Here is a 19,534-nt window from a genome sequence, read left to right as displayed (position 1 = left end):
AGTACGCAAAACCACCTTATCTGCATGGAACACCAGATAGGGCGGAGAACACTGCAGAGCAGATAACTCTGAAACTCTTTTAGCAGAAGAAATTGCAACCAAAAACAAAACTTTCCAAGATAATAACTTAATATCTACGGAATGTAAGGGTTCAAACGGAACCCCTTGAAGAACTGAAAGAACTAGATTTAGACTCCAGGGAGGAGTCAAAGGTCTGTAAACAGGCTTGATCCTAACCAGAGCCTGAACAAATGCTTGAACATCTGGCACAGCTGCCAGTCTTTTGTGAAGTAAAACAGATAAAGCAGAGATCTGTCCCTTCAGAGAACTTGCAGATAATCCTTTCTCCAAACCTTGTAGAAAGGATAGAATCTTAGGAATTTTTATCTTGTTCCATGGGAATCCTTTAGATTCACACCAACAGATATATTTTTTCCATATTTTATGGTAAATTTTTCTAGTTACAGGCTTTCTAGCCTGAATCAGAGTATCTATTACAGAATCTGAAAACCCACGCTTTGATAAAATCAAGCGTTCAATCTCCAAGCCGTCAGTTGGAGGGAAACCAGATACGGATTTTCGAATGGACCCTGAACAAGAAGGTCCTGTCTCAAAGGTAGCTTCCATGGTGGAGCCGATGACATATTCACCAGGTCTGCATACCAAGTCCTGCGTGGCCACGCAGGAGCTATCAAGATCACCGAGGCCCTCTCTTGATTGATCCTGGCTACCAGCCTGGGAATGAGAGGAAACGGTGGGAATACATAAGCTAGGTTGAAGGTCCAAGGTGCTACTAGTGCATCTACTAGAGCCGCCCTTGGATCCCTGGATCTGGACCCGTAGCAAGGAACCTTGAAGTTCTGACGGGACGCCATCAGATCCATGTCTGGAATGCCCCATAATTGAATTATTTGGGCAAAGATTTCCGGATGGAGTTCCCACTCCCCCGGATGGAATGTCTGACGACTCAGAAAATCCGCTTCCCAATTTTCCACTCCTGGGATGTGGATTGCAGACAAGTGGCAGGAGTGATCCTCCGCCCATTGGATTATTTTGGTCACTTCTTCCATCGCTAGGGAACTCCTTGTTCCCCCCTGATGATTGATATATGCAACAGTCGTCATGTTGTCTGATTGAAACCTTATGAATTTGGCCTTTGCTAGTTCAGGCCAAGCTTTGAGAGCATTGAATATTGCTCTCAGTTCCAGAATGTTTATCGGGAGAAGAGATTCTTCCCGAGACCATAGACCCTGAGATTTCAGGGGTTCCCAGACCGCGCCCCAGCCCACCAGGCTGGCGTCGGTCGTGACAATGACCCACTCTGGTCTGTGGAAGCTCATTCCCTGTGACAGATTGTCCAGGGTCAGCCACCAACGGAGTGAATCTCTGGTCTTTTGATCTACTTGAATCGTCGGAGACAAGTCTGTATAATCCCCATTCCACTGTCTGAGCATGCACAGTTGTAATGGTCTTAGATGAATTCGTGCAAAAGGAACTATGTCCATTGCTGCAACCATCAATCCTATTACTTCCATGCACTGGGCTATGGAAGGACGAAGAACAGAATGAAGTACTTGACAAGAGCTTAGAATTTTTTATTTTCTGACCTCTGTCAGAAAAATCCTCATTTCTAAGGAATCTATTATCGTTCCCAAGAAGGGAACTCTTGTTGACGGGGACAGAGAACTTTTTTCTTTGTTCACCTTCCATCCGTGAGATCTGAGAAAGGCTAGGACGATGTCCGTATGAGCCTTTGCTTTTGACAGAGACGACGCTTGAATCAGGATGTCGTCCAAGTAAGGTACTACTGCAATGCCCCTTGGTCTTAGAACCGCTAGAAGGGACCCTAGTACCTTTGTGAAAATCCTTGGAGCAGTGGCTAATCCGAATGGAAGTGCCACAAACTGGTAATGCTTGTCCAGAAAAGCGAACCTTAGGAACTGATGATGTTCCTTGTGGATAGGAATATGTAGGTACGCATCCTTTAAATCCACGGTAGTCATAAATTGATTTTCCTGGATAGTAGGTAGGATCGTTCGAATAGTTTCCATTTTGAACGATGGAACCTTGAGAAATTTGTTTAGGATCTTGAGATCCAAAATTGGTCTGAATGTTCCCTCTTTTTTGGGAACTATGAACAGGTTGGAATAAAAACCCATCCCTTGTTCTCTTATTGGAACTGGATGAATCACTCCCATTTTTAACAGGTCTTCTACACAATGTAAGAATGCCTGTCTTTTTATTTGGTTTGAAGATAATTGAGACCTGTGGAACCTTCCCCTTGGGGGTAGTTCCTTGAATTCCAGGAGATAACCTTGAGAAACTATTTCTAGCGCCCAAGGATCCTGAACATCTCTTGCCCAAGCAAAGAGAGAAAGTCTGCCCCCCACCAGATCCGGTCCCGGATCGGGGGCCATCCCTTCATGCTGTTTTGGTAGCAGTGGTAGGCTTCTTGGCCTGCTTACCCTTGTTCCAGCCTTGCATTGGTCTCCAGGCTGGTTTGGGTTGTGAAGTATTACCCTCTTGCTTAGAGGATGTAGAATTAGAGGCTGGTCCGTTTCTGCGAAAGGGACGAAAATTAGGCCTATTTTTAGCCTTAAAAGACCTATCCTGTGGGAGGGCGTGGCCCTTTCCCCCAGTGATGTCTGAAATAATCTCTTTCAAATCAGGTCCAAATAATGTTTTACCCTTGAAAGGGATGTTAAGCAATTTTGTCTTGGAAGACACATCCGCTGACCAAGACTTTAGCCAAAGCGCTCTGCGCGCCACGATAGCAAACCCTGAATTTTTCGCCGCTAATCTAGCTAATTGCAAAGCGGCATCTAAAATAAAAGAGTTAGCCAATTTAAGTGCTTGAACTCTGTCCATAACCTCCTCATACGAAGATTCTTTATTGAGCGACTTTTCTAGTTCCTCGAACCAGAAACACGCTGCCGTAGTGACAGGAACAATGCATGAAATTGGTTGTAGAAGGTAACCCTGCTGAACAAAAATCCTTTTAAGCAAACCTTCTAATTTTTTATCCATAGGATCTTTGAAAGCACAACTATCTTCGATAGGAATAGTAGTGCGTTTATTTAGAGTAGAAACCGCCCCCTCGACCTTGGGGACTGTCTGCCATAAGTCCTTTCTGGGGTCGACTATAGGAAATAATTTCTTAAATATAGGGGGGGGGAACAAAAAGGTATGCCGGGCCTTTCCCACTCCTTATTTACTATGTCCGCCACCCGCTTGGGTATAGGAAAAGCGTCGGGGGGCACCGGAACCTCTAGGAACTTGTCCATCTTACATAATTTCTCTGGAATGACCAAATTGTCACAATCATCCAGAGTAGATAATACCTCCTTAAGCAGTGCGCGGAGATGTTCTAATTTAAATGTCACAACATCAGGTTCAGCTTGTTGAGAAATTTTTCCTGAATCTGAAATTTCTCCCTCAGACAAAACCTCCGTCATGGCCCTTCAGATTGGTGTGAGGGTATGTCAGAACAGTTATCATCAGCGTCCTCTTGCTCTTCAGTGTTTAAAACAGAGCAATCGCGCTTTCTCTGATAAGTAGGCATTTTGGATAAAATGTTTGCTATAGAGTTATCCATTACAGCCGTTAATTGTTGCATGGTAATAAGAATTGGCGCACTAGATGTACTAGGGGCCTCTTGTGTGGGCAAAACTGGTGTAGACACAGAAGGGGATGATGTAGTATCATGTTTACTCCCCTCATTTGAGGAATCATCTTGGGCAATATCATTATCTGTGGCATTGCTGTCCCTACTTTGTTTGGACACTATGGCACAATTATCACATAAATTTAAATGGGGAGACACCTTGGCTTTCATACATATAGAACATAGCTTATCTGATGGTACAGACATGTTAAACAGGCTTAAACTTGTCAACAAAGCACAAAAAACGTTTTAAAATAAAACCGTTACTGTCACTTTAAATTTCAAACTGAAAACACTTTATTACTGAATATGTGAAAAAGTATGAAGGAATTGTTCAAAGCATTAAAAGTATTGCACACCAAATTTCAGAGCTTTAACCCTTAAATTAACGGAACCGGAGCAGTTTTTACATTTAACCCCTATACAGTCCCAGCTATATGCTCTGCTGAGACCCAACCAAGCCCAGAGGGGAATACGATACCAAATGATGCCTTCTATAAGCTTTTTCAGTGATTCTTAGCTCCTCACACATGCATCTGCATGCCTTGCTCTCCAAAAACAACTGCGCATTAGTGGCGCGAAAATGAGGCTCTGTCTATAACTAGAAAAGGCCCCCATCTGAAAAAGGTGTCCAACACAGTGCCTGCCGTTTTTCTAAACAATCCCCAAGATTATAATAACCATTAATAGTTAGAATCTGCAAAATATGCCTAGCAAAGCAATCGTTTTAGCCCAGAAAAATGTCTACCAGTTTTTTAAGCCCTTATGAAGCCCTTTATTCTTTTATTTAACTAAGAAAATGGCTTACAGGTCCCCATAAGGGGAAATGACAGCCTTCCAGCATTACATAGTCTTGTTAGAAATATGGCCAGTCATACCTTAAGCAGAAAAGTCTGCCAACTGTTTCCCCCAACTGAAGTTACTTCATCTCAACAGTCCTGTGTGGAAACAGCAATCGATTTTAGTAACTTTTGCTAAAATCATCTTCCTCTTACAAACAGAAATCTTCATCTTTTTTCTGTTTCAGAGTAAATAGTACATACCAGCACTATTTTAAAATAACAAACACTTGATTGAAGAATAAAAACTACATTTAAACACCAAAAAACTCTTAACCATCTCCGTGGAGATGTTGCCTGTGCAACGGCAAAGAGAATGACTGGGGTGGGCGGAGCCTAGGAGGGATCATGTGACCAGCTTTGCTGGGGCTCTTTGCCATTTCCTGTTGGGGAAGAGAATATCCCACAAGTAAGGATGACGCCGTGGACCGGACACACCTATGTTGGAGAAAAGGCTTACATTATAGATTTAAAATCAGTCTTGATAAAGGCCTATTACGGGCCGAAACGCATTGACCGATAGGTAAGCCTTATTCCTTCAATATTTTTCATTTGAGACGTTATTGCGCTATGTTGTTTTTTATTTCCTTCTAGGTTGATGCACATCGCTCCTACATATTTTCTATCTTCTACTTGCAATATATAGGGAGTCTGTACCCTAATCCAGGATTACAAGCACCGAAAACCTATCTATATATTTAGATACACTTTGCTCCACAGTATGCGCACATCACTTGTTTTTTGAGGTTGAGTGTTTAAACTTTTTGTGGTGTTCACCCTTTTTTCATTCCGGATCTCACATATTGACATTTTTTGGATATCACTCCACATTACGTGTCTATTTTTGTTTCTCACTTTTTAACCTATTTGGATATATTCACTTTATTGGACATCACTCACTGACATTTTTTATATATATTTTTTATATATTTGCTTACTTCCAGCGGACTTGTTTTTTACTTCCAGCGGACTTGTTTTTCACATTTTAACCTATTTGGATATTTATTTATTTCATTGGCTATCACTCACTGACATCTCTATATTTTTACTTCCAGCGCACTGTGTGTTTTTTTTCCCTTTTTTCCCATTTTTTATTCATATTGGTCAATTTTTCACAGACTATACACTCTTCACGGATTATGTATGCTATTTTGTATGTCATATTGTGAATTTCCTCTGTAGCATACAGCCGTACCCTTCACCTTTGAGTGACATTTAGGTTTTTTCCTGCCTTTATTATCTGTCCAGACGTTGGTTTACCTAGACAGTTCATATTTCAACCCATCACTGTTTGGGGTTGTACTCTGTATATTTTTTATATGGTTTTATCACCCATTTTTTCCTCATGGATCCATGAAGGTTTTTTTATGTGATTTTAGAAGTTTACTATTGTACTGTAATACCTAAATTTGTTTATTTGTGTACTTTCATTTATTTGTGACCATTTGTTCCCAATTTTATCTCAGTGTTCATTGACTATTTTAATCGTGCTTAATAAGTTTCTAATAAATAGTATATGAAGTAACTTTCACCATAAGTTTTACATGAAGTAACTTTCATCTTGAGTGTTAAGTAACTTTCTCACTGAATTGTCCTAATCACTATTCCTATACCCCTTGCCTCCGTCTAGAGGCGCCTGAGGGACCACCTTTTATCTTAGTATACATTCTCGGTGGCTACTAGGTGCCACCACCCTTAAGGCTTATAGGGGGTTGTCTGGCGCAGGTCCATTAAATATCTGTGATTTAGTCACTGTGCGAGTACAGATAGCTGTGTACAGATAGCTGTGTGTGTGTGATCTAGTCACTGTGCGAGTACAGATAGCTGTGTGTGTGTGATCTAGTCATTGTGTGAGTACAGATAGCTGTGTGTGTGTGTGTTGTGATATAGTCATTGTGTGAGTACAGAGAGCTCTGTGTGTGTGATCTAGTCATTGTGTGAGTACAGAGAGCTGTGTGTGTGTGTGTGTGTGTGTGTGTGTGTGTGTGATCTAGTCATTGTGTGAGTACAGAGAGCTGTGTGTGTGTGTGTGTGTGTGATATAGTCATTGTGTGAGTACAGAGAGCTCTGTGTGTGTGTGTGTGTGTGTGATCTAGTCATTGTGTGAGTACAGATAGCTGTGTGTGTGTGTGTTGTGATATAGTCATTGTGTGAGTACAGAGAGCTCTGTGTGTGTGATCTAGTCATTGTGTGAGTACAGAGAGCTGTGTGTGTGTGTGTGTGTGTGTGTGTGTGTGTGTGTGTGATCTAGTCATTGTGTGAGTACAGAGAGCTGTGTGTGTGTGTGTGTGTGTGTGATATAGTCATTGTGTGAGTACAGAGAGCTCTGTGTGTGTGTGTGTGTGTGTGATCTAGTCATTGTGTGAGTACAGAGAGCTCTGTGTGTGTGTGTGTGTGTGTGATCTAGTCATTGTGTGAGTACAGAGAGCTCTGTGTGTGTGTGTGTGTGTGTGTGTGTGTGATCTAGTCATTGTGTGAGTACAGAGAGCTCTGTGTGTGTGTGTGTGTGTGTGTGTGATCTAGTCATTGTGTGAGTACAGAGAGCTCTGTGTGTGTGTGATCTAGTCATTGTGTGAGTACAGATAGCTGTGTGTGTGTGTGATCTAGTCATTGTGTGAGTACAGATAGCTGTGTGTGATCTAGTCATTGTGTTAGTACAGATAGCTGTGTGTGTGATCTAGTCATTGTATGAGTACAGATAGCTGTGTGTGTGTGTGATCTAGTCACTGTGCGAGTACAGATAGTTGTGTGTGTGTGTGATCTAGTCACTGTGCGAGTACAGATAGCTGTGTGTGTGTGATCTAGTCACTGTGCGAGTACAGATAGCTGTGTGTGTGTGTGTGATATAGTCATTGTGTGAGTAGATAGCTGTGTGTGTGTGTGTGATCTAGTCATTGTGTGAGTAGATAGCTGTGTGTGTGTGTGTTGTGTGATAGTCATTGTGTGAGTACAGATAGCTGTGTGTGTGTGTGATATAGTCATTGTGTGAGTACAGATAGCTGTGTGTGTTGTGATATAGTCATTGTGCCAGTACAGATAGCTGTGTGTGTGTGTTGTGATATAGTCATTGTGTGAGTACAGATAGCTGTGTGTGTGTGTGTGTGATATAGTCATTGTGTGAGTACAGATAGCTGTGTGTGTGTGTGTTGTGATATAGTCATTGTGTAAGTACAGATAGCTGTGTGTGTTGTGATATAGTCATTGTGTGAGTACAGATAGCTGTGTGTGATCTAGTCATTGTGTGAGTACAGATAGCTGTGTGTGATCTAGTGATTGTGTGAGTACAGATAGGTGTGTGTGTGTGTGTGTGTGAGATATAGTCATTGTGTGAGTACAGATAGCTGTGTGTGATCTAGTCATTGTGTGAGTACAGATAGCTGTGTGTGATCTAGTAATTGTGTAAGTACAGATAGCTGTGTGTGATCTAGTCATTGTGTAAGTACAGATAGCTGTGTGTGTGATCTAGTCATTGTGTAAGTACAGATAGCTGTGTGTGATCTAGTCATTGTGTAAGTACAGATAGCTGTGTGTGATCTAGTCATTGTGTAAGTACAGATAGCTGTGTGTGATCTAGTCATTGTGTAAGTACAGATAGCTGTGTGTGATCTAGTCATTGTGTAAGTACAGATAGCTGTGTGTGTGATAGTCATTGTGTGAGTACAGATAGCTGTGTGTGTGATAGTCATTGTGTGAGTACAGATAGCTGTGTGTGTGATCTAGTCATTGTGTAAGTACAGATAGCTGTGTGTGTGATCTAGTCATTGTGTAAGTACAGATAGCTGTGTGTGTGATCTAGTCATTGTGTGAGTACAGATAGCCGTGTGTGTGTGATCTAGTCATTGTGTGAGTACAGATAGTCGTGTGTGTGTGTGATCTAGTCATTGTGGGAGTACAGATAGCTGTGTGTGTGATCTAGTCATTGTGCGAGTACAGATAGCTGTGTGTGTGATCTAGTCATTGTGCGAGTACAGATAGCTGTGTGTGTGATCTAGTCATTGTGTAAGTACAGATAGCTGTGTGTGTGATCTAGTCATTGTGTAAGTACAGATAGCTGTGTGTGATCTAGTCATTGTGTAAGTACAGATAGCTGTGTGTGATCTAGTCATTGTGTAAGTACAGATAGCTGTGTGTGATCTAGTCATTGTGTAAGTACAGATAGCTGTGTGTGATCTAGTCATTGTGTAAGTACAGATAGCTGTGTGTGTGATAGTCATTGTGTGAGTACAGATAGCTGTGTGTGTGATAGTCATTGTGTGAGTACAGATAGCTGTGTGTGTGATCTAGTCATTGTGTAAGTACAGATAGCTGTGTGTGTGATCTAGTCATTGTGTAAGTACAGATAGCTGTGTGTGTGATCTAGTCATTGTGTGAGTACAGATAGCCGTGTGTGTGTGATCTAGTCATTGTGTGAGTACAGATAGTCGTGTGTGTGTGATCTAGTCATTGTGGGAGTACAGATAGCTGTGTGTGTGATCTAGTCATTGTGCGAGTACAGATAGCTGTGTGTGTGATCTAGTCATTGTGCGAGTACAGATAGCTGTGTGTGTGATCTAGTCATTGTGCGAGTACAGATAGCTGTGTGTGTGTGATCTAGTCATTGTGTGAGTACAGATAGCTGTGTGTGTGATCTAGTCATTGTGTGAGTACAGATAGCTGTGTGTGTGATTTAGTCACTGTGTGAGTACAGATAGCTGTGTGTGTGTGTGTGTGATCTAGTCATCGTGTGAGTACAGATAGCTGTGTGTGATCTAGTCATTGTGTGAGTACAGATAGCTGTGTGTGTGTGATCTAGTCATTGTGTGAGTACAGATAGCTGTGTGTGATCTAGTCACTGTGCGAGTACAGATAGCTGTGTGTGTGATCTAGTCACTGTGCGAGTACAGATAGCTGTGTGTGTGATCTAGTCACTGTGCGAGTACAGATAGCTGTGTGTGTGATCTAGTCACTGTGCGAGTACAGATAGCTCTGTGTGTGATCTAGTCACTGTGCGAGTACAGATAGCTCTGTGTGTGATCTAGTCATTGTCTTTGTACAGATATTTGTGTGTGTGATCTAGTCATTGTATGAGTACAGATAGCCGTGTGTGTGCTCTAGTCATTGTGCGAGTACAGATAGTTGTGTGTGTGTGATCTAGTCACTGTGTGAGTACAGATAGCGCTGTGTGTGTGTGTGTGTGATCTAGTCATTGTATGAGTACAGATAGCTCTGTGTGTGATCTAGTCATTGTGTGAGTACAGATAGCTGTGTGTGTGAGTTGTGATCTAGTCACTGTGCTAGTACAGATAGCTGTGTATGTGTGTGTGATCTAGTCACTGTGTGAGTACAGATAGCGCTGTGTGTGTGTGTGTGTGTGTGATCTAGTCACTGTGTGAGTACAGATAGCACTGTGTGTGTGTGTGTGTGTGTGATCTAGTCACTGTGTGAGTACAGATAGCGCTGTGTGTGTGTGTGTGTGTGATCTAGTCACTGTGTGAGTACAGATAGCACTGTGTGTGTGTGTGATCTAGTCATTGTATGAGTACAGATAGCTGTGTGTGTGTGTGTGTGTGATCTAGTCACTGTGTGAGTACAGATAGCACTGTGTGTGTGTGTGTGATCTAGTCACTGTGTGAGTACAGATAGCACTGTGTGTGTGTGTGTGTGTGTGTGTGTGATCTAGTCACTGTGTGAGTACAGATAGCACTGTGTGTGTGTGTGTGTGTGATCTAGTCATTGTATGAGTACAGATAGCTGTGTGTGTGTGTGTGTGTGTGTGATCTAGTCACTGTGCAAGTACAGATAGCTGTGTGTGTGTGTGTGTGTTTGTGATCTAGTCATTGTATGAGTACAGATAGCTGTGTGTGTGATCTAGTCATTGTGTGAGTACAGATAGTTGTGTGTGTGTGTGTGTGTGATCTAGTCACTGTGCTAGTACAGATAGGTGTGTGTGTGTGTGTGTGATCTAGTCATTGTATGAGTACAGATAGCTGTGTGTGTGAGTTGTGATCTAGTCACTGTGCTAGTACAGATAGCTGTGTGTGTGTGATCTAGTCATTGAGTGAGTACAGATAGCGCTGTGTATGTGTGTGTGATCTAGTCACTGTGTGAGTACAGATAGCGCTGTGTGTGTGTGTTGTGATCTAGTCATTGTTTGAGTACAGATAGCTGTGTGTGTGTGATCTAGTCATTGTGTGAGTACAGATAGCTGTGTGTGATCTAGTCATTGTGTAAGTACAGATAGCTGTGTGTGTGATCTAGTCATTGTGTGAGTACAGATAGCTGTGTGTGATCTAGTCATTGTGTAAGTACAGATAGCTGTGTGTGTGATCTAGTCATTGTGTAAGTACAGATAGCTGTGTGTGTGATCTAGTCATTGTGTAAGTACAGATAGCTGTGTGTGTGATCTAGTCATTGTGTAAGTACAGATAGCTGTGTGTGTGATCTAGTCATTGTGTAAGTACAGATAGCTGTGTGTGTGATCTAGTCATTGTGTAAGTACAGATAGCTGTGTGTGTGATAGTCATTGTGTGAGTACAGATAGCCGTGTGTGTATGATCTAATTATTGTGCGAGTACAGATAGCTGTGTGTGTGATCTAGTCACTGTGCGAGTACAGATAGCTGTGTGTGTGATCTAGTCATTGTGTAAGTACAGATAGCTGTGTGTGTGATAGTCATTCTGTGAGTACAGATAGCCGTGTGTGATATAGTCATTGTGTGAGAACAGATAGCTGTGTGTGTGTGATATAGTCATTGTGTGAGTACAGATAGCTGTGTGTGTGTGATCTAGTCATTGTGTGAGTACAGATAGCCGTGTGTGTGTGATCTAGTCATTGTGTGAGTACAGATAGCCGTGTGTGTGTGATAGTCATTGTGTGAGTACAGATAGCCGTGTGTGTGTGATCTAGTCATTGTGTAAGTACAGATAGCTGTGTGTGTGATCTAGTCATTGTGTAAGTACAGATAGCTGTGTGTGTGATCTAGTCATTGTGTGAGTACAGATAGCTGTGTGTGATCTAGTCATTGTGTAAGTACAGATAGCTGTGTGTGTGATCTAGTCATTGTGTAAGTACAGATAGCTGTGTGTGTGATCTAGTCATTGTGTAAGTACAGATAGCTGTGTGTGATCTAGTCATTGTGTAAGTACAGATAGCTGTGTGTGTGATCTAGTCATTGTGTAAGTACAGATAGCTGTGTGTGTGATCTAGTCATTGTGTAAGTACAGATAGCTGTGTGTGTGATCTAGTCATTGTGTAAGTACAGATAGCTGTGTGTGTGATCTAGTCATTGTGTAAGTACAGATAGCTGTGTGTGTGATCTAGTCATTGTGTAAGTACAGATAGCTGTGTGTGTGATCTAGTCATTGTGTGAGTACAGATAGCTGTGTGTGTGTGTGATCTAGTCATTGTGTGAGTACAGATAGCTGTGTGTGTGTGCGATCTAGTCATTGTATGAGTACAGATAGCTCTGTGTGTGATCTAGTCATTGTGTGAGTACAGATAGCTGTGTGTGTGTGTGATCTAGTCATTGTATGAGTACAGATAGCTCTGTGTGTGATCTAGTCACTGTGTGAGTACAGATAGCGCTGTGTGTGATCTAGTCACTGTGCTAGTACAGATAGCACTGTGTGTGTGTGTGTGATCTAGTCATTGTATGAGTACAGATAGCTGTGTGTGTGTGTGATCTAGTCATTGTATGAGTACAGATAGCTCTGTGTGTGATCTAGTCACTGTGTGAGTACAGATAGCGCTGTGTGTGTGTGTGTGATCTAGTCACTGTGTGAGTACAGATAGCACTGTGTGTGTGTGTGTGATCTAGTCATTGTATGAGTACAGATAGCTGTGTGTGTGTGTGATCTAGTCATTGTATGAGTACAGATAGCACTGTGTGTGTGTGTGTGTGTGTGTGTGATCTAGTCACTGTGCGAGTACAGATAGCTGTGTGTGTGATCTAGTCACTGTGCGAGTACAGATAGCTGTGTGTGTGATGTAGTCACTGTGCGAGTACAGATAGCTCTGTGTGTGATGTAGTCACTGTGCGAGTACAGATAGCTCTGTGTGTGATCTAGTCACTGTGCGAGTACAGATAGCTCTGTGTGTGATCTAGTCATTGTGTGAGTACAGATAGCTGTGTGTGTGAGTTGTGATCTAGTCACTGTGCTAGTACAGATAGCTGTGTGTGTGTGTGTGTGTGTGTGTGTTTGTGATCTAGTCATTGTATGAGTACAGATAGCTGTGTGTGTGATCTAGTCATTGTGTGAGTACAGATAGCTGTGTGTGTGAGTTGTGATCTAGTCACTGTGCTAGTACAGATAGGTGTGTGTGTGTGTGTGTGTGTGTGTGTGATCTAGTCATTGTATGAGTACAGATAGCTCTGTGTGTGATCTAGTCATTGAGTGAGTACAGATAGCTCTGTGTGTGATCTAGTCATTGAGTGAGTACAGATAGCTGTGTGTGTGAGTTGTGATCTAGTCACTGTGCTAGTACAGATAGCTGTGTGTGTATGTGTGATCTAGTCACTGTGTGAGTACAGATAGCGCTGTGTGTGTGTGTTGTGATCTAGTCATTGTTTGAGTACAGATAGCTGTGTGTGTGTGATCTAGTCATTGAGTGAGTACAGATAGCTGTGTATGTGTGTGTGATCTAGTCACTGTGTGAGTACAGATAGCGCTGTGTGTGTGTGTGTTGTGATCTAATCATTGTTTGAGTACAGATAGCTGTGTGTGTGTGATCTAGTCATTGTGTGAGTACAGATAGCTGTGTGTGTGATCTAGTCATTGTGTAAGTACAGATAGCTGTGTGTGTGATCTAGTCATTGTGTAAGTACAGATAGCTGTGTGTGTGATCTAGTCATTGTGTGAGTACAGATAGCTGTGTGTGTGATAGTCATTGTGTAAGTACAGATAGCTGTGTGTGTGATCTAGTCATTGTGTAAGTACAGATAGCTGTGTGTGATCTAGTCATTGTGTAAGTACAGATAGCTGTGTGTGATCTAGTCATTGTGTAAGTACAGATAGCTGTGTGTGTGATCTAGTCATTGTGTAAGTACAGATAGCTGTGTGTGTGATCTAGTCATTGTGTAAGTACAGATAGCTGTGTGTGTGATCTAGTCATTGTGTAAGTACAGATAGCTGTGTGTGTGATAGTCATTGTGTGAGTACAGATAGCCGTGTGTGTGTGATCTAGTCATTGTGTGAGTACAGATAGCTGTGTGTGTGTGATCTAATTATTGTGTGAGTACAGATAGCTGTGTGTGTGATCTAGTCATTGTGTGAGTACAGATAGCTGTGTGTGATTTAGTCACTGTGTGAGTACAGATAGCTGTGTGTGTGTGTGATCTAGTCATTGTGTGAGTACAGATAGCTGTGTGTGATCTAGTCACTGTGCGAGTACAGATAGCTGTGTGTGTGATCTAGTCACTGTGCGAGTACAGATAGCTCTGTGTGTGATCTAGTCATTGTCTTAGTACAGATAGCTGTGTGTGTGATCTAGTCATTGTATGAGTACAGATAGCTGTGTGTGTGCTCTAGTCATTGTGTGAGTACAAATAGTTGTGTGTGTGAGTTGTGATCTAGTCACTGTGCTAGTACAGATAGCTGTGTGTGTGTGTGTGATCTAGTCATTGTATGAGTACAGATAGCTCTGTGAGTGATCTAGTCATTGTGTGAGTACAGATAGCTGTGTGTGTGAGTTGTGATCTAGTCACTGTGCTAGTACAGATAGCTGTGTGTGTGTGATCTAGTCACTGTGTGAGTACAGATAGCGCTGTGTGTGTGATCTAGTCATTGTGTGAGTACAGATAGTCGTGTGTGTGTGATCTAGTCATTGTGTGAGTACAGATAGCTGTGTGTGTGAGTTGTGATCTAGTCACTGTGCTAGTACAGATAGCTGTGTGTGTGTGATCTAGTCACTGTGTGAGTACAGATAGCGCTGTGTGTGTGTGATCTAGTCACTGCGTGAGTACAGATAGCACTGTGTGTGTGTGTGATTTAGTCACTGTGCGAGTACAGATAGCGCTGTGTGTGTGTGTGTGTGTATGCGTATGTGTGTGTGATCTAGTCACTGTGCTAGTACAGATAGCTGTGTGTGTGTGATCTAGTCACTGTGTGAGTACAGATAGCGCTGTGTGTGTGTGATCTAGTCACTGCGTGAGTACAGATAGCGCTGTGTGTGTGTGTGTGTGATTTAGTCACTGTGTGAGTACAGATAGCGCTGTGTGTGTGTGTATGTGTGTGTGTGATCTAGTCACTGTGCTAGTACAGATAGCTGTGTGTGTGTGTGTGTGATTTAGTCACTGTGTGAGTACAGATAGCGCTGTGTGTGTGTGTATGTGTGTGTGTGATCTAGTCACTGTGTGAGTACAGATAGCTGTGTGTGTGATCTAGTCACTGTGCTAGTACAGATAGCTGTGTGTGTGATCTAGTCACTGTGCTAGTACAGATAGCTGTGTGTGTGTGATCTAGTCACTGTGTGAGTACAGATAGCGCTGTGTGTGTGTGATCTAGTCACTGTGTGAGTACAGATAGCGCTGTGTGTGTGTGTGATCTAGTCACTGCGTGAGTACAGATAGCGCTGTGTGTGTGTGTGTGTGATCTAGTCACTGTGTGAGTACAGATAGCGCTGTGTGTGTGTGTGATCTAGTCACTGTGTGAGTACAGATAGCACTGTGTGTGTGTGATCTAGTCACTGTGTGAGTACAGATAGCACTGTGTGTGTGTGTGTGTGATTTAGTCACTGTGTGAGTACAGATAGCGCTGTGTGTGTGTGATCTAGTCACTGTGTGAGTACAGATAGCGCTGTGTGTGTGTGATCTAGTCACTGTGTGAGTACAGATAGCACTGTGTGTGTGTGATCTAGTCACTGTGTGAGTACAGATAGCGCTGTGTGTGTGTGATCTAGTCACTGCGTGAGTACAGATAGCGCTGTGTGTGTGTGTGTGATCTAGTCACTGTGTGAGTACAGATAGCACTGTGTGTGTGTGATCTAGTCACTGTGTGAGTACAGATAGCACTGTGTGTGTGTGTGTGTGTGATTTAGTCACTGTGTGAGTACAGATAGCGCTGTGTGTGTGTGATCTAGTCACTGTGTGAGTACAGATAGCGCTGTGTGTGTGTGATCTAGTCACTGTGTGAGTACAGATAGCACTGTGTGTGTGTGATCTAGTCACTGTGTGAGTACAGATAGCGCTGTGTGTGTGATCTAGTCACTGTGTGAGTACAGATAGCGCTGTGTGTGTGTGATCTAGTCACTGCGTGAGTACAGATAGCGCTGTGTGTGTGATCTAGTCACTGTGTGAGTACAGATAGCGCTGTGTGTGTGTGATCTAGTCACTGTGTGAGTACAGATAGCGCTGTGTGTGTGTGATCTAGTCACTGTGTGAGTACAGATAGCGCTGTGTGTGTGTGTGATCTAGTCACTGTGTGAGTACAGATAGCACTGTGTGTGTGTGATCTAGTCACTGTGTGAGTACAGATAGCGCTGTGTGTGTGATCTAGTCACTGTGTGAGTACAGATAGCGCTGTGTGTGTGTGATCTAGTCACTGCGTGAGTACAGATAGCGCTGTGTGTGTGATCTAGTCACTGTGTGAGTACAGATAGCGCTGTGTGTGTGTGATCTAGTCACTGTGTGAGTACAGATAGCGCTGTGTGTGTGTGATCTAGTCACTGTGTGAGTACAGATAGCGCTGTGTGTGTGTGATCTAGTCACTGTGTGAGTACAGATAGCGCTGTGTGTGTGTGATCTAGTCACTGTGTGAGTACAGATAGCGCTGTGTGTGTGTGTGATCTAGTCACTGTGTGAGTACAGATAGCGCTGTGTGTGATCTAGTCACTGTGTGAGTACAGATAGCACTGTGTGTGTGTGTGATTTAGTCACTGTGCGAGTACAGATAGCGCTGTGTGTGTGTGTGTGTGTATGCGTATGTGTGTGTGATCTAGTCACTGTGCTAGTACAGATAGCTGTGTGTGTGTGATCTAGTCACTGTGTGAGTACAGATAGCGCTGTGTGTGTGTGATCTAGTCACTGCGTGAGTACAGATAGCGCTGTGTGTGTGTGTGTGTGATTTAGTCACTGTGTGAGTACAGATAGCGCTGTGTGTGTGTGTATGTGTGTGTGTGATCTAGTCACTGTGCTAGTACAGATAGCTGTGTGTGTGTGATCTAGTCACTGTGTGAGTACAGATAGCTGTGTGTGTGATCTAGTCACTGTGCTAGTACAGATAGCTGTGTGTGTGTGATCTAGTCACTGTGTGAGTACAGATAGCGCTGTGTGTGTGTGATCTAGTCACTGTGTGAGTACAGATAGCGCTGTGTGTGTGTGTGATCTAGTCACTGCGTGAGTACAGATAGCGCTGTGTGTGTGTGTGTGATCTAGTCACTGTGTGAGTACAGATAGCGCTGTGTGTGTGTGTGATCTAGTCACTGTGTGAGTACAGATAGCACTGTGTGTGTGTGATCTAGTCACTGTGTGAGTACAGATAGCACTGTGTGTGTGTGTGTGTGATTTAGTCACTGTGTGAGTACAGATAGCGCTGTGTGTGTGTGATCTAGTCACTGTGTGAGTACAGATAGCGCTGTGTGTGTGTGATCTAGTCACTGTGTGAGTACAGATAGCACTGTGTGTGTGTGATCTAGTCACTGTGTGAGTACAGATAGCGCTGTGTGTGTGTGATCTAGTCACTGCGTGAGTACAGATAGCGCTGTGTGTGTGTGTGTGATCTAGTCACTGTGTGAGTACAGATAGCACTGTGTGTGTGTGATCTAGTCACTGTGTGAGTACAGATAGCACTGTGTGTGTGTGTGTGTGTGATTTAGTCACTGTGTGAGTACAGATAGCGCTGTGTGTGTGTGATCTAGTCACTGTGTGAGTACAGATAGCGCTGTGTGTGTGTGATCTAGTCACTGTGTGAGTACAGATAGCACTGTGTGTGTGTGATCTAGTCACTGTGTGAGTACAGATAGCGCTGTGTGTGTGATCTAGTCACTGTGTGAGTACAGATAGCGCTGTGTGTGTGTGTGATCTAGTCACTGCGTGAGTACAGATAGCGCTGTGTGTGTGATCTAGTCACTGTGTGAGTACAGATAGCGCTGTGTGTGTGTGATCTAGTCACTGTGTGAGTACAGATAGCGCTGTGTGTGTGTGATCTAGTCACTGTGTGAGTACAGATAGCGCTGTGTGTGTGTGTGATCTAGTCACTGTGTGAGTACAGATAGCACTGTGTGTGTGTGATCTAGTCACTGTGTGAGTACAGATAGCGCTGTGTGTGTGATCTAGTCACTGTGTGAGTACAGATAGCGCTGTGTGTGTGTGATCTAGTCACTGCGTGAGTACAGATAGCGCTGTGTGTGTGATCTAGTCACTGTGTGAGTACAGATAGCGCTGTGTGTGTGTGATCTAGTCACTGTGTGAGTACAGATAGCGCTGTGTGTGTGTGATCTAGTCACTGTGTGAGTACAGATAGCGCTGTGTGTGTGTGATCTAGTCACTGTGTGAGTACAGATAGCGCTGTGTGTGTGTGATCTAGTCACTGTGTGAGTACAGATAGCGCTGTGTGTGTGTGATCTAGTCACTGTGTGAGTACAGATAGCGCTGTGTGTGATCTAGTCACTGTGTGAGTACAGATAGCACTGTGTGTGTGTGTGTGTGATTTAGTCACACACACACACAGTTAAACATCTAAAGAGCGCCTTACTCAAACAGTTGTTTATTGAACAATCAGATGGGATGGGAGATATATTAAAGAGTTAAATCTTTCATGACTAAATGGGAACCTTTTATCCGCAAGCTACCTAGATATACACGTAGTATAATAATTGCACCCTTTAAGGACACAGATTATATCCTCATTGCACAGCTACGTGGAGAAGAGGCATTCGATTAGGTACAAGACCCTGGGGAGAGACAACAGGAGAGGCAATGAACTGAGAGCAACACAATGTAAGTTAGGTTAAATTTGTATTGTTTTAGTTTATATTAAGAAAAGAGAACATTTTTGTACACCACAGGATTTAAATTTTGTTTTTCTTGGTATGAGCCAGAACCTCCTAATGAACTAGAACAGCACTGAGTTATGATAATTCTCATGCGTTGAGAGACCGGTTTGAAAAGGGAGGAAGACAGGAGATTAGTATTTTTCTTGTTATCCTGTTGTATTCCCTTTTCTCAAGGTGTCATCTGTATTATAAGCCTATTGATTGTTAATGAAACTGAATGTACTTCTTTTGTAATGTCTTCATGTACTTGTGGTGATAATCAAAAATAAACATATTTTAAAAAAAATAAATCCATGTTTGCCCATGGTGAGACCATGACCAGGTTTCCCTCGCACTTCGCGAACCTACCGATAGGACACGCCCTGCTTCATAGACCATGCCCCATACATTACTCGGCCATCCTTTTTAGGGAATAGTCGCGGAAAGCCTTGCGGGAGCTGATCACTTTAAATGACAACCAATCGGTTGCAGATGATACCCTCTGGGGGGCTCTAAAGGACTCCATTAGAGGTTTGATCATTAATAAACAGGCTAGCATTAGGAAAGCTCAGGGGTTACCCCTATCACAAGCCGTTAGCGAGCTTAAAACATTAGAGACACAGAATCATAAATCCCCCTCGCCAAAGCACATCGATGCAATCAGAGACCTTAAGGTCCATATCTGTGACCTTGAATTAAAAACGTACACAACAACAACTTATAAAGACTAGACAATTGTTTTACTAGAAGGGTAATAAGGCTGACACCTTACTAGCTAATAGATTGTGCCACAAAGAAAGTGCAACCGTAAAGGCCAAACCACTACCCTGCCCAGTCAAATAGGCTCCCTATTCGCTAATTATTATGAAGATCTGTATAACATAAATGACTCTGAGTCCCCCCCATCCATTGCTTAGGGCCATCATTCAGCAGACCCTTAAAAAAACTTAATCTCCCCACTTTGTCTGAAGCTGAACAGGATTCCCTAAGAAGCCCTATATCCCTGACCGAGATCAAGCAAGTCGTTAGGCACCTCAAGCGGCGTAAGGCTCCAGGCCCAGACGGCTTTCCTTCTCTCTTTTAT

The 19,534-nt window shown here is 42.9% G+C and overlaps 1 protein-coding gene across 2 annotated transcripts in view; it reads right to left on the bottom strand.

The window, feature by feature from the left end:
- Positions 1 to 19,534, bottom strand: part of MPV17 (mitochondrial inner membrane protein MPV17) — a 128,841-nt gene that overhangs the window by 44,380 nt on the left and 64,927 nt on the right. The window lies entirely within an intron of this gene.

The sequence above is a fragment of the Bombina bombina genome, chromosome 4 (genome assembly GCF_027579735.1).
Source record: "Bombina bombina isolate aBomBom1 chromosome 4, aBomBom1.pri, whole genome shotgun sequence".
NCBI lineage: Eukaryota > Metazoa > Chordata > Amphibia > Anura > Bombinatoridae > Bombina > Bombina bombina.
This window is presented reverse-complemented; position numbering and strand designations above follow the sequence as displayed.